The 17,216-nt window shown below is 40.9% G+C and overlaps 1 protein-coding gene across 16 annotated transcripts in view; it reads right to left on the reverse strand.

The window, feature by feature from the left end:
* Positions 1 to 17,216, reverse strand: part of NETO1 (neuropilin and tolloid like 1) — an 86,191-nt gene that overhangs the window by 29,774 nt on the left and 39,201 nt on the right. The gene's annotated exons all lie outside the window — the stretch shown is intronic.

Below are 17,216 nucleotides of genomic sequence, written 5' to 3' on the forward strand. Positions count from 1 at the left end.
GGCAAGCGCACCAGACAGCCATCCCTTTGGTGTTTTGATGCAGCAAGCTAATGCAAGTGGTTATCTTTCCAGACATTGCACACTGGATCCCCTTGCCTACTTCACAAACCCTTGCACGGCATGTTTACTATGGCTAGAGGAACTTACACTGCAGTTCATGATATCTGAATGGTCTGCAACCCCAACTGATAGTGCACTAGTTGAGCCACTGTCATTGTCAAAAATCAGCCTCGTGGATGTTAATAACAGTACCAGTTTTCCAGGGGATACGAGTGAACAAATTTAATGAATATAATGCAGCTTGCTGTTTTAGTGAATACACACACACACACACACAACTATCTTTAATTTCTGAGAAATGTTGTACCCTATTTATAGCCAAGTGCGTGACTTACATGAAACGAGATTGGTCTCAGCTCTGTGCCCTAGTAGACAAGTGTCCACGTTATACAAATCAGCATTTCACAAGGTTTGGCACAGTCTGAAGACACTATTCAAGAGAAGCCCAGAACTGAAATGTGAAAGGGACTAAAATATTTCAAGAGAGGATGATCTCTTGAGATTAGATTAGTCTTTGTTCAGGAATCACAGTGTATCACATCATCATTCTCCTTGGCATGCATATTCCAGCTTCCAACAGGTTGTCTCTTTATCTTCATGAGAAAGAAAACAAGGGAAACAAAGGAGCTGGTCTTGATATTTTTGTCAAAATTCATAAGATTTGGTCTCCCCAGATTGGTGACAAATACTTATGACACATACTTTGTCACAACTTCTCCTGGACGTTTTAGAATTCTGAGCCACCTTTTCCCCAGACTTCACTGGGATAGTTCAAGATATAAGCCATGATAGAGTTTGGTCCAGTGCATCTATGTATTCAATAGATTTTATTTTATTGTCTCAGAAGTAGGTCACTGTATCAAAAGCCTAAAAGCATGAAAAAAATTCTTCAGAAATATGGAAATGCTGCACAATTTCTGCAATGCCATCTCAATCTGGACTAGTCAATGCAAGGAGAAGAAGAACAAGAAAGAATGTTCAGTTTATTGAATCAGTTATGCTATCTTGGCTTTAAAAATTAAATCTGTAAAATCACCCTGTGACACTATGTGTCTGTACACTTTAGTGTGCATTTATGTTCTTTGCAACTATCTGTTGTTGTTTCAGAATATAGGTCTTAGTTAAATGCCCACAAACTAAAGGGACTGCAGATATATCTGAGCAGACAATCAGCATTAATTGTTAAGCAGAAGACATTTTAAAAAACAACCCTAAATTTAATTAAATATACTAGTTAATGAATTTAGATGCCAATACCTATAACTGAAAGCAAGACATTTATATAACTGGAATCTATTTAATTTAACTACAAACTCAAATTAACATCCAAACCACAGAATCCTACATACAATGCAGCCATTCAGTTTTCTCTAACAGCTGGTTTAAACCTTCATGGGCTGGATTCTCAGGTCTGCTGAGGCAACTTTAAGGCCATTTTGTGTTGCTTACGTGGTGCACTGTGCCAGGAGAAAGGCAGTAGAGAGTTCTTCCTGTACCAGTTAACTCTTGAGTGGTAGAAGTGGCTCTGTCACCTGCTGCTCCAGATGCCCCGTCACAACGTAAGGGGAGAGGGGGCGAGATGATGTAGGTGGGAGACAGCCTGACAAAAATGAACTCTGCTGCACAAATCCTTGTAGGCATAAGTTACGGCTGCCCCAAAGCACAAACATCTCGCTTCAGGGCTGAGATGCTCTGAATCACAGAGCCACAACAACGTCCCCATAGCTCCTATCTCAGATGGAGTGGAGACTCAGGCCCAAGCTGTTTTATTCATTTTAATCTACAAGGGGGGGGGGGGATTTGGAATATTCATAATAAGATTTAAATAAGTTGGGGCAGTACAAGTGCAAGGCCTCATCAATTTCTTGTCTTCAGTTAGCAACAGAGAGCACCATCATACCCACACATACACCCTCCTTGAAGGTTGCCACAGCTTCTCCGAGAAGGAGGGTCATTCTGGTCATGTGTTATGTTTGCTGAGGATAGGGGGCAGGTGCTTCAAGGCCTCTCTTGCCCCCTCCCCAGAGTCTCTGGACAGTTCCAGAGACTTTTACAGAGGGGGAAAGAGGCAGGAATGTGGCAAGTGGTGATAGCTTCCTAAGAACAAAGTATTGAATGACGGAATAGAAAATATACTCTGACGAACTAGGAAACAAAGGTTTCAATCTATAAGCCCTTGACAGAAGCAGAATTGGAAGAATTCTTGTACTTTGAATAAAAATCTAGTGAAGATTTCCAAGCTGGAAGAAATTTTTTTGTTTCCTTTTTTTTCCAAACTGAACTTCTGAAGTGGAAGACAATAGCACAGATCTAAATGCACCAAGATAAAGTGGGACACATCTGCTGTAGTTTCTTGATGTAAAACTCACTTCACATCCTATTTCACTAGATGACCTTCACCTGTGTAACTTGTTCTTTCTTTCAAGTGGCTTGTAGATTTTAAGGCCAGAAGGGACCATAAGGATCATCTAGCCTGATCTGCTGCATAACACAGGCCCAGTATTTTCACCTAGTAATTCTTGTATCAAGCCCAATCAGAGCCAGAGTACAGGCTCACTTGTTCCAAGAGGATTTTAATTAACTCATGTGGAAGTTCCTTGGGCTTGATTTTCAGAGTTGCTGGAGACCTCTATCTCCCATTGGCGTCTACTGGGGATGTGGCTGCTCAGGACTTTTGAAAACCTGTCCTTCTGAAGCTTTTCTGTAGCAAAATAATGAGGTTTGATTTTGAGACTACAGAAAAACTAAGGTGCCCAGATGCTACTCCACATAGGCTCCGTAAAATATAAATATTGGATACACAAATACATAATAAATAAATAAAGCAACAACCTAGAATAGAAGTTATACATTATAGATGAGGCTGAATTTGAACCATGTTCAAACAGTTTGTTATTTGAATAACACATAGCTAGTAGATTTGGTTGTTCTTGAAATAATATAACGCTAAATGGTTTATTTTAGAAGACTGCTGTTTATGATTTAAAAAAAACAGATGGTGCATGTTTTATTATTAGTTCTGCTCAGTCATAGTAAAGCAGAGCAGAACCTTTGTTAAGTTATTTATATACTGAGTGGCTAAATCTTCTGATTGGTGACAAACATCCTGTTGCTAGCAGCTGGAGGAAACAATGGGCAAATCCAGGAGGATCTACAAGGCAGCAAAACAGGATAGGATAGAGGAACCTCTAAGGGAAATTGGAGTGCATCAGAAAGTCTCTGGAGGGAATCTCTAGAAGGGGCAGATGCCTTGCAATCTCTATAAAGATAGCATGGAGAAAAGCATGAAGAATTTCCATGGGAGGGTGCAGGAATGCATTTGAATCTATAAATGGAAAGTTTTGTAGCATATTTGGTTTGCTTTTAAAAAGATCATATTGAGTATTTACAGGAGCAACAAAGGTCTCTGAAAGGAATGAGAGATGTCAAGGTATCTTTAAAGTGGATGGTGTTGCAGCCCATTTCACAATTAATGGAATTCCTAAAAATCAAATAAAACTCACTGGAAAGATTCTGAGAAGCAGAAGTACAGCAGAGGCTTCTTATGAGAGAGTAAAGGAGTGCACTGGGATATTTACAGTGGGTTGCAGGAAAACAGGAAAGATGTGGGAGTTCACCGGGATCCATAAAGAGAGGGCAGGGGTTATCTATGGCATTTGTAAAAATGGATGACATCTCTTACATAAGGGGAGTATGAGAGCACTGGGGATCTCAATAGGAGACAGGGGAAGAGAACATTAAAGGTGTTTCCACGGGCAGGAGCTTATCAAGGATCACTATAGTGGGCATGTCAGTAAATTCTTCAAAAAGTAAATCAACATCATCATTTTTTCCAGACAGTTTAAGCAAACTGTAGCCCCCCGTGCAGCTATATAGCCCCACACAAGCACACCCATTAGCCCATTGAAGGTCACTGCAGCCTGGCCAATAACTAAACTACCTAGTTAATGTTTTGGTCAGACAACTTATGAAGTAATGCCTGATTCACTTTTTCTTACTCATAACAAAATAAATCTGGGGTCAAATCCTGTGTGGCGCTGAGCATTTTCAACTGGCACTGACTTCAGTGGATGTCAAGCACCCTCAGCACTTCACAAGAGTGTTATAAATTAGCAACTTCACACAGTTTCAAACTTCACATACTTATACCAAGAAGACATGATGGACAATGCTGTTATTTACTTATTATTTAAACATATATGTAGCAAATTGTGCAACAAAATTGTACAATTACTATAACGTTGCAATATGTAAGCAAAAGAAACTCTCCAAAACATGTTCAAAATAATTCTGCACCAATTCAACGTTCTGGAAAAAAAAGTACAAAATATGCCCAATATTACTTCTCAATGGACACACAACACAGATTCCATAATGCCTACTGTAGATATTTCTCCATTGTGCTGAACTAAAACCAAAGTTTCACATAACACACACCACTTCAAAGGAGACATCACTCATGACAACAAGCAACATAATACCAGATTCTATATTGCATACACATTTGGAAAACAAGCATATTTCACATTGCAGCACAGATGTCACAGACTTTCCAAATTCAAAAACAAACATTTGGTATATATTCTGGAATTTGTGTAACTGAATGCTTTATGTTAATGTAGGATGTATTTGGAATATGTGTTGGGAGAAAGTAGAAACTATTTTGCAACTGCATTGTGGAATGTATCTTGCTTTTATTTCTACATTCTTTCCAATAAGAAAGCAACACAACTGGCTTCTTAAATGCTTGGAAACTATGAAATTTAAATACAAGGAGTGTTAGCAATAAGCCAGGCCAATGGCTTGGAGTTAGAAGGGTGTAGTCGTACATGAGATTGTGTTGCTCAGACATCTTATAAAATACCTGGTTCATCATCTCTTATTTGTAAAACTCTAGGGACAAGTGTCCTTAACTCCCATTGACTTCAGTGTGAATAGTTTGGTTCTGTTCACGTAGTGACTAGCGCCCTTCTGATAATCAGGGTATGGAAGACAGCTTCCTGCTTATCTTATGCGGTTGGGGAGGAGGGCGCTAAACACAGATGAATGGTCTGGTTAATATGAAATTGAGAAGCTACTTTAGGTAGAAACTTAGAGTGTGGTCATAATGAGACCTTGTCCTTGAAGAACACTGTGATGGCTACCAAGAAAGCAGTTTTCATAAACAGATGCTGCAATTCACATGCATCTAATGGCTCAAAAGGATGTTTCATAAGGCAACTAAGAATAAGATTCAAATCCCATATTGGAATAGGTTCTCTAATCTGTGGGAAAAGATGATCAATCCTCAGAGTAATCTTGATATTGTGGGGGGGGGGGGAGTAAAAACAGAAAAGCCATCAATAAGATCAGGAAAGGCTGTTATGGCTGCCAAGTGAACCTGATAGCAGACCTGAATTTTTTTTTTAATTTCAGCAGATAGTTTAGGATGGTGGGAAGAGAAGAATGAACAGGAGAAATCTGTCAACTGGTACACCAAAGTTGATATCTCCTTCACTTCGGAAGATGAGTATGTCTCAGACCCTTTGCTGTTCAACGCAACCTCTATTGAACAGGAAGTGTCAATCATCAATTTGCAGAACTTCCAGATTAGGGTGAAGTGTCTGTCTGGCATGCTGAAGCAACAAATGGCAAATGACTGGAAGTTTCATTGGTGGATGAGAACAATTCACATGAGGTAGGGATATAAACTTGTCTCAACCAAGTTGGTGCAATTAAAATGACCTTGGCTTTGTCCAGCTTGATCTCATACTTTCAAGAGTAATGGAATTGGTGGATGTGTGTAAAGAAGACCATTTGTCCATAAAATAAGGAGGCATCCCCCAATAATTGAGTGTCCCATCTTGAGAAATAAATGCACTGTGTGTTGATGGCAGTGGCAAAGAGGTCCACTTTGGGAAACCCCTATGATTGAAATATGTTGCTGAAGATCCATGAGTCCAACTCACATTTGAAATTCTATTAGAAATGTCTGCTGAGGTAGTTGGCCATGTTACAAGGAGGTAGCAAGTACAGATGAAGATCTGGTTGGCTATAGACCAATTACAGAGAATTTTATTGCCTTAGCACAAAGCAAGAAGGAGCAAGTGCTGCCCTGGCAATTGATGCAACACATGCCGGCCACATTGTCTCTCATGACCTTGATGGACTTGGCTCTGACCAGTGGGAGGAAATGAATGCAAGCATTTTGGACTGATCTCAGTTCTAAAAGACTGCTGTGAAGATAAAGCTCTTGTGGAGATCATTTGTCCTAGATAGTGTGTGACCCTAGATGTGCAGTGCATCCTAATAGGTATGTGTTCAAAATTATAATGATGGTAGGAGGAGCCATAATGAAAGGGACTACCACACAAACCTTGGAGAGGTCTTTCACCAGTTGAGTGAGTCCAGAACCTGACAGGGAAAGTTGCTAGTCCAGATTGGGATTCTTGGTTGATAAATTGAAGCTGTAACTGAAGCAGCACTGAAGATGTAACCTGTCATGTTGGGTTATGAAGGTACAAGCTGCCATAGGACGGAATAGTTGGAGACAATTTCTTGCTAAGGTTTGAGGACTTATCTGAATCCTTGAAATTGAATTGTTTAGGGGCATGAATCTGTCACACGATCCAGTGAAACTCCTATCAAATCTATCTGGTGTACTGGTGTCAAAGCTGACTTTTCAAGATGGAGTCAAATAGCTAAACTGTGGAACAAAGACCTTGTAATTTGTATTGCCAATAGGACCTCTTAGTAAGATTGACTCCTAAGTAGCCAGTTGTTGAGATAAGAGAAGACGATTATCCCTAGTTGACCTAGGTGGGCAGCTACAACTGCCGTGATCTTTGAGAATACCCTTGGGGCAGAGAAGAGGCCAAAAGGGAGCACACAATACTAGAATGGTCGACTATAAAATGAAGAAACTTTATGAGAGGAGTGAATCACAACATGAAAATATGCATCCTGAAGGTTGAGATGTGCAAACAAACCCTGGAATCCAGAAAGGGAAACATAGCTGCAAGAGTCACCATCCTGAATTTCTGCTGTTCCACATAATTGTTTAGATGACTAAGATCTAATATTGGTCTCCATTCCCCATTCTTTTTTTGGGAACAGAAAGTACTTGGAATAGAAACCCTACCCCTGTACTGGGCTGGAACTGGTTCTATGACTCCTAAGTGTAGAAGAGAGGCAACTTCCTGTGTCAGCAACTGATCATGAGATGGGTTCCTGAAGAAGGATGAGGGGGGTGGCAAGGAGGGATGGAAGTGAAATGGATGGAATAACCAGATGTTATGACTGTCAAAACCCATTTATCAGATGTTATTCTCTCACATTCAGGTTGGAAATGGGAAAGATGGTATCCAAAGAAGGGGAAGGAAAGTAGAATGGTGCAGCAATAGATTCCTGGAGAGTGGATGGTTTGGACTCTTGACCAAGTCATCAAAACTAGCATTTAGATGACGTGGATGGCTGAGATGAAGTAGTCGTTACAGAAGCTGACTTCCTTTTTTTTTTTCTTTTTTTTAATATTGTGGTCTCTTAGATGATAGTTTAGTTGGTCTACAGAAACTAGAGGAATGAGCTAGGTGAGATCTCTATGCTGTTTGAGACCTGCTAAATTCTTTTATTTGCATAAAATAGGTGTATAAATCCTGAGGCATTTAAACAGGGGCCTCAAATACTTCAAAATATGAAGAAAGTGGTCCGAATCCCAAAACAATTGGGATCATCAGAGTATTCTGCACCTCCCTAGGGAAGCTGGACAACTAGAGTCAGGATGCTTTCTGCATCATTGCCATAGTGGAAGTGGACTAGGCTGCAGTATTGGCTTCATCTAAGGAGGCCTGCACAGATATCCTTGCTAAGATTTGCCCTTCATTTTTGATGACCTTATTGTTGACAGCACTCCTTTGGCAAAAGTTCAATGAAGATGTTGAATTTATTCTAATTTAGATCATCGTATTCGTATATAAGCACTTGTTTGCTATTCTGAATTGCATCATTGCAGAACAGTGACTCTTGTGACCAAAGTGATCAAGTTGCTTTTGGTCTTTTGCTGTAAGGGGCAGATGTTGTGTTATGCATCTACTGTGTTTATTAACCACTTCTACAACCAGAGAATTTGGTGTCACGTGTTAAAAAAAAAATCTCAGATTCCTTGGCCAGAACATCATGTTTTTTGTCGGCACATTTACAAGTTGGAGGTACCACAGCTGGAGTCTTCCAGATAGTTTCAGCAGGCTCTGGTAAAGCTTCATTTACAGGAAGGGCCACGTGTGCAGAAGCTGAAGTATGTAAAATCTCAGGAGCTAATGATGACCATCCTGGACCTCCTCCAGAGGAATCTGAAGCATATCACTGATGCCCTTCATCAGCTCCTGGAATTCTCTAAAGTTGTCTATTATGGAAGGTGGTCGAGGCATTACAGCCTCATCTGACAATGATGGAGAAATATCTGTGTGAGGAGCTGCATCCTTTTCCGTTCTTCCCTCTTACTCCTCAAAGTGCTCCTCCACTGGTTCTTGTAGGTGAGGTGGGAGTGAAGTATGAGGAGAATGGCTCTGCCTATGATCCCTGCAACAATGACTGGGGGCCCTTAGAAATTGCTGACACTATATGGCCCAGAAGTCCCAAAAGGCTACTGGGGGGCTCACCCAGAAAAGGAGGTGGCATCCACTGCTGGTCATACCATATAGACAGAAAATGAGGTTGTCTTCCCTACATTCTCCCAGAATACGTATGAGGGTGATCTCCCACAACATAGACAAGAAATCCCTGAACCAAAATCTGTGAGTCTGAGGAGTCTTCCTCAACATATTCCAGGGGAGGTGATCACTATTCACCCTGGATGGTTGAAATCGATGAAGTAGTGGGTCTGAATGAAAAACGTGGAGGTGGTGACTCAGAAGTCCTTGGTGCAGAAAGGTGTTTGAGTACCAGTAAATAATGGAGACTCTCAGCTCCTTCAGCACAAGATTTTTTGAATACTAAATTCCTCCTATACCAATGGTGCACAGACAGGAGTTGAATGTGATTCTGTGGACTCTGACTTTGGTACTGACACAGGTACCTGTGTGGAATGCTTTGAAGCTATGGGCACCGAATGCTTCCAACCAGAATCAGACTCCAATATAGAAGTCTGGGGTACTGACATAGATACTTAGGTATGCATGGTGTAGTTCTCTTTGAGGTATAGTGCATGCTTTTATGGGCATGAGAACTCAAAGTAGAAGTGGTCCTCGGTACCAAATCTCACTTTGTAGAAACACGGCTCATAGAAGTAGCTTTAAATGGCTTCCCAGTTCCAGAATGACTTGGACCCTCAATAGTACTTCCTTGGACCTGAGGTTTCTGGAGCTTTCTTTGGAGTTGGTGACCGAGGCTCCTGTACCTTCTTTCCAGTACCTGTCCACTTTTGTGGGGCTCTCAGAACCAGAGGCACAGATGAAGCCACATCCCCCAAGGCTTTTGGTGACCAAGGCTCTGAAGTAAATAAAATACTAAGTACAGAGTTCCTTGAGGCGCTCAGTGACTGGGAGCCAGAGGTAGAAAGGACACTAAATGTGCTCAGTGGCCATGGTACAGGAGGGTTTTCGGAGCCTGGGTCAGAAGCTGGTCATATGGCTTGCTCCATCATCAAGAACCTTATCTCCCTAGTTTTACAAGATCTGCTCTTGAAGGAGGAACAGATCTTACACTTAGGTGCTATATGCATGTCTCACAAACTTCGGAGACGGCAAGAATGTCCTTCACTCACTGGAACAGCCTCCCAGCAGGAAAGACAATGTTTAAATCCTGAGGATCCCAGCTTACCCCAGAGAGTAAAAGCCCAGAATAACCCTCTTAAACAGAGAAGAACAATCAAAAGGAAAACACCAACAACAAACTCCATCTATCGCAACTAAACTAAGCTAAACTATACTCTGAAAATTTGAAGTGGGCATGCTTGATTCACGATTTCAGGCTATAGGTGGTTGAGGGTGATTCTCCTGACCTAACCTATATATCTTCAGTATGGGCCATGAGGATGTGGAGAGTGCATGTGCAGGATAAACGGGCACTGCTACTGAAAATCACTGATCAAAGGCGAGGCAGGGCACATAATCGTAACAAAACTACTCAAGGAAGAGCTGTAACTTACTGCAGTTGCTAGTTGGGTTGTCACTTGCATATAAACAAAAACTGAACCAATTTGTTATTCATTTTTAAAAGATAAGTAAACCATATCATCTAGTTTCTACATGTAAAAACAGCAGGCTGCTAATGATAAATAAGGAAACCATTTCATTTGACTCATTAAATCATAAGTTAAAAATAAGCATTTAATTTTGCCCTGATTGAAAAACTGAAAAGCAGTAAGTATTCTAGTTTATATCAAGCAGCTGCTAACAAATTCCACTACTTACATGTACTTCGCTATCATGGAACTTAGAGAGAGCAGATCTTATGTACAAATGCACATAGTACACTAAACAGGGACTCAATGGATTTAAAAGCCATGGTAGCTAGGACTAGCACTTAGTTCTTTTGAAAATTATGGAGTGAGATTACTCTTAAAATTATTTCCAAAAATTTAATCTGTTCTGCACTCTCCAATGGAAGTATCATAATACTCCTGTGTAAAATCACAGAGCTTGCACAATACAATATAGAATAGTAGGATTATTTTACGATATTTCATGTGGTTTTGTCACTTGGCATTTGAGGATACAAAGAAAATACTGCCGTAAAACTGACGACAAACTCAAACGATTTTAAGGGACAACTGAAAGCATGTTAAAGAAATCTCAGAAGCAATTCAAATATAGTAGAAGAGACCTGAAAAGAAAACATCTCTTTTGTGAATTGTACAAATAAGAGGACTGAGCTGTACTATAAGAAAGAGAAAAAGCTCCTGTAAATGAAGCAACAGCCCACCCACCCACTAAATTAAAAACATCACCATCTCAATCTAAATTCCAGTGGTTATTGGTGTGGGATGTTTTAAAGGGAATTTGTTCTAATGGCTCTTTTCAGTTGTACAGTCATACTTCAATTCAAAGAAATATCCCTACATGTTAGTTTATGGTACCAGGAAATCTTCAAAAGAAAGAATGCTGTGCTTTTACTAAGAATTCATCCTAGAGTACTTATGGAACTACCTGAACCAATATCAGAACCATTGGCAGTTGTCTTTGAGAACTTATGGAGGACAGGTGAGGTCCCAGAGCACTCGAGAATGGCAAATATAGTACCTATCTTTAAAATGGGGAACAAAGAGCATCTGGTGAATTATAGACCAGACAGCCTACACTGATACTTGGAAAGACACTGGAACAAATTATTAAAAACAAACAAACTGTGAGCACCTTGAGGATAATAGCTTTATAAAGAATAGCCAGTATTGGATTGTCAAGAACAATTCTTGCCAAACCAACTTAACTTTCTTCTTTGACAAGGTTACTGGCCTAGTGGATGTGGGGAAGCAGCAGACATGACATATCTTGATTTCAGTAAGGCTTTTGATACCATCCTACATTACATTCTCAAAGGCAAACTACGGAAATGTGATCTAGATGAAATCACTGTAAGGTGTGTGCAAAAGTGATTGAAAAATTGTACTAAGAAAAGTAATTATCAATGATTTGCGGTCAGACGGGGAGGGCATATCTACTGGGGTCCCATAGGGGTCAATCCTGTGTCCAGTACTTATCAATATTTTCATTAACAGTTTGGATAATGAAGCGACGAGCATGTGAATAAAATTTACACATGACATCAAGCTGGGAGTAGCTGCAAGCACTTTGGAAGACTGAGGGTGAGAATTCAAAACAACCTTGACAAATTAGTGCATTGGTCTAAATTCAACAAAATGAAATTCAATAAAGACAAGTGTAAAGTCCTACACTTAGGAAGGAAAAATCAAATGCACAACCACAAAATGGGGAATAACTAATTAAGCAGTAGTACTGCTTAAAAGGAACTGGAGATTACAGTGGATCATAAACTGAATGAGTCAACAAAGTGATGCAGTTGCAAAAAAAGCTAATATTCTGCGGTGCATGAACAGCAGAGTTTTATATAAGACACGGGATGTAACAGGCCCACTCTACTCACCACTTGTGAGGCTTTAGCTGGAGTATTGTGGTCCAATTCTGGGTGCCACAATTTAGGAAAGATGTGAATTAATTAGAGAGAGTCAAGAGGAGAGCAACAAAAATAATAAAAGGTTTAGAAAACCTGGCCTATGAGGAAAGATTTAAAAAAATGGGCATGTTTACTCTTGAGAAAAGAAGACTGAGGAGGGAGGACCTGGTAACAGTCTTCAAATATGTTAAGGGCTTCTATAAAGAGGACTGCGATCAACTGTTCTCCATGTCCACTGAGGGTAGGACAAGAAGTAATGGGCTTAATCTGTAGCAAGAGAGATTTAGGTTAGATATTAGGAAAAACATTCTAACTTTTGAGTAGTTAAGATTTGGAATAGGGTTCCAAGGGTGGAATCTCCATCACTGGAGGTTTTTAAGAAAGAGGTTGGACAAACACCTTTCAGGTATAAAGAAAAGGAGTACTTGTGGCACCTTAGAGACTAACCAATTTATTTGAGCATAAGCTTTCATGAGCTACAGCTCACTTCATCGGATGCATTCAGTGGAAAATACAGTGAGGAGATTTATATACACAGAGAACATGAAAAAATGGGTGTTACCATACACACTGTAAGGAGAGTGATCACTTAAGATGAGCTATTAGCAGCAGGAGCATGGGGGGGAGAGAAAACCTTTTGTAGTGATAATCAAGGTGGGCCATTTCCAGCAGTTGACAAGAACATCTGAGGAACGGGGGGGTGGGTGCAGGAGGTGGAATAAACGTAGGGAAATAGTTTTACTTTGTGTAATGACTCATCCACTCCCAGTCTCTATTCAAGCCTAAGTTAATTGTATCCAGTTTGCAAATTAATTCCAATTCAGCAGTCTCTGATTGGAGTCTGTTTTTGAAGGTTTTTTGTTGAAGAATTGCCACTTTTAGGTCTGTAATCGAGTGACCAGAGAGATTGAAGTGTTCTCCAACTGGTTTATGAATGTTATAATTCTTGATGTCTGATTTGTGTCCATTTATTCTTTTGCGTAGAGACTGTCCGGTTTGACCAATGTACATGGCAGAGGGGCATTGCTGGCACATGATGGCATATATCACATTGGTAGATGTGCAGGTGAACGAGCCTCTGATAGTTTAGCTGATGTGGTTAGGCCCTATGATAGTGTCTCCTGAATAGATATGTGGGCGCAGTTGGCAACGGGCTTTGTTGCAAGGATAGGTTCCTGGGTTAGTGGTTTTGTTGTGTGGTTGCTGGTGAGTATTTGCTTCAGGTTGGGGGGCTGTCTGTAAACAAGGACAGCCTTTCAGGTATAGTCTCTATTGACCAGGTCCAGCCTCAGCAGAAGGGGCTGTACGTGATGACCTCTTGAGATCCCTTCCAGCCTAACATTTCTCTGATTCTCTTCAATAGAAACCCTGGAAAACTTCTAAAATCATTGCAGCTGGTAATAACCGTATACTGGTATTTAATCTTTGTTTTCTGTGTACTGTGTCTGAGATCCCTGCTGTATGCTGGCCGAGTGGAAGTAGTTTGCTAAAGGAAAGAGACACACTCCCGACACTTTCACATGGATATCTTAATTTTGTCTTACTTTTTTGGGTGTTTGTAGTGTCATTGAACTGAGAGTACAAAGTTTCTCTTTGTGTATGGGAAGCAAAACAAAAGAATGCTGAAAAGTCCTGTGAAAATTGAAATGATTTCATGTGTTATGTGACAAATTAAGCTTCATTAACAGAAACACAGCCCATTACTTGTGAATGAGAAATATGAAACAGTTATTTTAAAAGACTGAACTGATGCCTTATATATTTATTTCATTATATTTCTTATGAAATTGTCAAAATAGCTCCAACTTTCAATTTAAAAATGAGCTTTTAAACTTTCAAAATAAAATTGTTGGCCTCAGTTTGATTTCCGTGTCTCACCTTGCTTGATCTTGACCCACTTTTGTCATCAAAAACTAAATCACATTGTGCTCTGACGTACATCTTGTACAACTCCACTGACTTCAATGGGATTGTACAGTCTGAGTCAGGCAGCATTCAGTCTTACACATATAGGTTGCTGGTTTTTTTATTCTTGGTTCTTTGATATTGATGTTTCTAAATGAAAAAATTGAATGGTATGAAAAAAAAATATTTCTTCTAGCCAACTCTTCAACTCTGTTTATTTGACCATAAGGGTACATAAGCCCCAAACAGCACCTAACGCAGTTATATATTAGGCTGACCTACTCAGGCCATTGAGTCAGTTCCATGGGGACCAAGTGCAGAATGGATTGCAGGGACAGTAAGATCATGCCCTAAGCTCAGCTCTTGAGGGTAATCGAGAGGGACCAAGTCTGGGGTCCCCAACATTAAATCAAGACCAAAAATATTACCTGTGTGGGGATTCCTTGGGCGATATAAAAATTATAATAACTTCTATTACCATAACACTCAGAGGCCCCAGTCAGGGATCCAGAGTACAGACACATGGAAAGATGGCCCCATGCCCAAAAATGTGGGGCCATTTGCCCTTTCATCTTCTGATCTACTGGCCAGGTGTTATCTGTCAGCCTTAATGAGCCCAGGACTTTGCTCTACTTCAAAGATCTGTACATTTACAGTACAGCAGCACAGCTACGGCACTGCAGCTGTGTTCCTACACAGGCAGAAGGGAGCTTTCCATCAATGTAGGGATGTGTAGGGAGATAAAAGGAAGAATTCTTCCATTGACGTAGCTGTGCCTACAGTGGAGATTGGTCATCTTACATTACGCAGGGTGTGAACATTTTTCACAATCCTGAGTGAAGTAGCAAGTCAACCAAAGTTTTAGGGGTAAATCAGGTCTGAGCCAATAGATCACTCTTGGGACCACACAGACCATTTCCCTCCCTGAACAGCATCAACAGTGGAGCAAGCCACACATGTGAGAATACTGGAGAAGCACTGAATATACTGAGTGTCTCCTCAAGATCATATCCCATTGGTCAGGTCTCCTGGAGTAATGAACTCTGAACCTGGCCTGGGAGAGTGCTGGACAACCCCAAGGGCCTTATGCAGCCATATCTGAATGGTGTTAACCCTTCAGGATGGAGGATGTTATAGAGTATGGCTGAACTATGTAACTGCAGCCATTCTAATATCACAAAAGTAACAGGGCTCAGGATTTGGCTCATTCACTTTTTAGGCTTCCCTAAGAAAAGTGGCATGGTTGGGGTGGGAATAGTGGTTCATTGATGCCTACATATCCAGCACAACAGGCATCCTACAGTACAGAGATAGATGGCACAGGGTAGGCTGCCATAGCCAGCTGTTAGGTATTGCTTCTCTAAGATGGATCAGTTTACCCGGGAGTTCTGCTGAAGTCTAGCATATACTGCTGGTAGCAGTACATAGGTCAATTGGACTGACAGCGGGGCACTTGCCCTATCCTATAGATAGGATTCCCAGGGACACACTTTGGCACATAAGCTACATCCAGCCTCATAGCAAATTACTGAGGTTGTTGAGGGGATCGTGCCTGGTTACTTTATTGGAAGGAAAAGGCTGTCTCCCAATTGTGCTTTACAGGAAAGGATTTAGACTTTGGAAAACATTAATGAGAACCTATAAACAGCACAAGCCATAAATTCATCACAATCTCTAATTCCTTTGAAGGGCTACATATGAACATAATTAACCCATTGTAACAGTTTACAATAGCCAAGTATATTTACGAATATCTGGGTGGATTCAAATAGCGCTGCCTAACCTGGTGCTGGCCCCGTAATGAGACCCGATCCCAGAAGAGACAAACTGAGGTGCCAGTGTGATGTTTCCAAGTCATGCTCCAGTGCCATGTCATGTGGAATAAGAGCAGCTTCATGCCAACGACAAGCTCTGTGGTAAAAAGGGAGCCTCAAGGGGAATTGAGAGAGTTCACCTAGCTTCTCAGCTTGATTTGGGGCACCTCACAGTTTTCCTCCTGTACTTTAACAGGAACACTCATGCACGATTTCCCTAAGTCTCTACAAATGCAGACACCAGCTTTGAGTGTCCCCTTGTTCTCATCCCAATTTCGTACCTAGGAGGCATGGCAGAGCAGCCAAAAAGGAACATTTGATCTGAAGTGAAGGGTCCAATTGAATAGGACTGCAAGGGATCCCAAATGTGTATGAACCAGCCCGATGACAATATCTGCATTAAAGGTATGTATATTTGCCTCATCTTATGGCAGTACAATACACAGCTCAGTAGATTAAAATAGACATATTGCTCCTGAAAGTGGGACCAAGAGAGGTGGTGAAGATACCATAACTCCTACAGACCTTTGGATTCAAAGGCACTCTAAGAAATATTCATAGGCAAGAGAATACTTGTTAATTATTTCAGTGTCTAACGATGTTGGATTTTAAAAAGTTACAGTACGTACTGCACAGTAGAACCCTCTTATAACAAAGTTATTTCATACTCCCAAAAACCAGCATCACAGGACGTGCAGTTTTACACTCCATCAGGACTAGAAATCTGCACATGCACAACACTGAAGAGTTCTAGACGGTCGTTCTACTTCACTGAGATGTAAATTCTCTCCTCCCAAATACGTTATTCAACTCCTTGAGTTCATCTCTAGTTCTCAACACATGTGCCCCTTGCAGGTCGCGGGAGAAAGGTTTAGCCAGCCCATACAGTGAGCTACAAGTGCAGCTTCAAACGCTGTGGACTGAAGAATATGCAGAGGAAAAGAAGCCCACCCTCATAGACCCCAGAAAATCTGCAGGGAAACCCAGATCCTCTGCACTGCTGTGCCCCTGGCAATTCAGCTTTCTCAGAAGCCATGCTGCCATTGACTCTCTCCCCTGTTGTGTTGTTGGTCACTACCCATTCTGCTACTGTATCAATTTCTGCTTTAAATCGTTTGGTGATTGAGAGCACCCTGAAACAGCAGCTCTCTAGCATATCTCCCCAAAGCTTACAAAGCCCCAGCAAGAGAAGGAGCGCACAGAACTATAAAGAGAGAGATCCGCCAGGAATTTTTTTGACAAAATGCCGTTTCATTAAAAAGTGCCAATTTGTCAAAATAAACTTTTTGCAAGAAAGGGTCCATGTCAACAAATTGTCTGACTTGAAAA

This window comes from Lepidochelys kempii, chromosome 2 (genome assembly GCF_965140285.1).
Source record: "Lepidochelys kempii isolate rLepKem1 chromosome 2, rLepKem1.hap1, whole genome shotgun sequence".
In the NCBI taxonomy this organism is placed as follows: domain Eukaryota; kingdom Metazoa; phylum Chordata; order Testudines; family Cheloniidae; genus Lepidochelys; species Lepidochelys kempii.